Source organism: Echinops telfairi, unplaced genomic scaffold, assembly GCF_000313985.2.
Source record: "Echinops telfairi isolate 266 unplaced genomic scaffold, ASM31398v2 ScPeMD7_7424;HRSCAF=8462, whole genome shotgun sequence".
Taxonomy (NCBI): domain Eukaryota; kingdom Metazoa; phylum Chordata; class Mammalia; order Afrosoricida; family Tenrecidae; genus Echinops; species Echinops telfairi.
The window spans coordinates 9720272-9721656 of NW_022111324.1; the positions used below are offsets into that span (position 1 = coordinate 9720272).

Consider the following 1385-nt stretch of genomic DNA (forward strand, 5'->3'; position numbering starts at 1 on the left):
TGGGGATTGTTCAGATTGAACTGTATCCTCAGGAAAGTTATATTGAAATCCTAGCTGCTGATATCTGTGAACAGAGCCATATTTGGAACAGGATCTTTGAAGATGTAATCAGTTACATTCAAATGAGGTCCTACTGGAGATGGTGGGTCCTAATCCCATCTTAGTGCTATTCTTCAATGAGAACTACCATCGAGAGACAGCCAGAGGAAGGGCAGTCATGTGAAGAAGCAGCTGGGGGAATAGGTGGGGCTACTAGACACTGGGAGAGATGATGTTCCTGTAGGGGTGGAGTGCAGGAGGGGAGGGGAAGGCAAGAAGGAAGTGGGAAAGAATGGTTTTACTGATAGCCTGAACTCAGACTTCTAGCCTCCAGAATAGGAGCATCGGTGGCATTGTGGTTATGCGTTGGGTTGGGATCTGCTTGGTCGGCAATTCGAAACCACCAGCAGCCCCTTGGGAGAAAGACTGGGTTTTCTACTCCTGTAAACAGTTTACAGTCTCAGAAACCCACAGAAATCACTATGAGTCAGCACTGACTCAGTGGAAGTGAACTGGGGTTTTTTGGTGGCTTGTAATGGGTTACATGCTGCGCTGCTAACAGTAAGGTGAGCACTTTGAAACTACGCTCCTCCGTATTGCTAAAGATGCGGTTTCCTATAGCCATAGAGATTTAGTCTTGGAAACCCACAGGGACATATTTACTGTGTTCCTCAGGGCCATTATGCCATTGATTTGATGGCAGTAGGAGCCTCCCAAACTGTAAGACAACACACTTCTTTTCTTAAAAGCCACGCCAGTGTGTAGTATTTTGCTTCAGCTGTCCAAGAAAGCTACTGCGGGACAAAGCCAAGGAGAGGAGAAAGGAAGGCAGAGAGGGTAGGGAGAGGGCAGATTCAACCAGGCTGGTGGGCAGATCTGAGTCAGCATTGCCCATTGGAGGAGTCCCAGCCTCACACCGTGGGCCTCAGTCATGCAGAATGGTGCCCCCCTCATTGTGAACCTGGCGCTGGGTAAAAGCCAAGCAGCAGCAGCTCAGACTCTCAGTCAACTGCTCCTCACAGCAGAACCTTCGAGTCATGCATTTTCATGGCCACCAACCATGGTCAGCATCATCAAATAACTCCTGATTATATGTGAATGTTGGATTGCTGGACTGAAAGGTCCACTGTTCAAGCCCACCAGCCACTCTGCGGGGGTAAAATGAGGCCGTCAGCTCCCATAAAGATGGATGGTCTCAAAGACCCTACATAGTGTCCCTGTGAGTCACAATCATCTGGGTGCCAGTGGGATAGAGGTGCAGGGTCTAACAATTCACTCTGAAGGACAATGCCAGTTGCAGAGTTCGATTAAATATTTTTTAAACAGTTGCCATGGAATTGATTGTG

At 48.2% G+C, this 1385-nt stretch overlaps 1 pseudogene; it reads left to right on the forward strand.

Moving 5' to 3' along the window:
- Positions 1-1385, forward strand: part of LOC101648055 — a 74778-nt pseudogene that overhangs the window by 60002 nt on the left and 13391 nt on the right.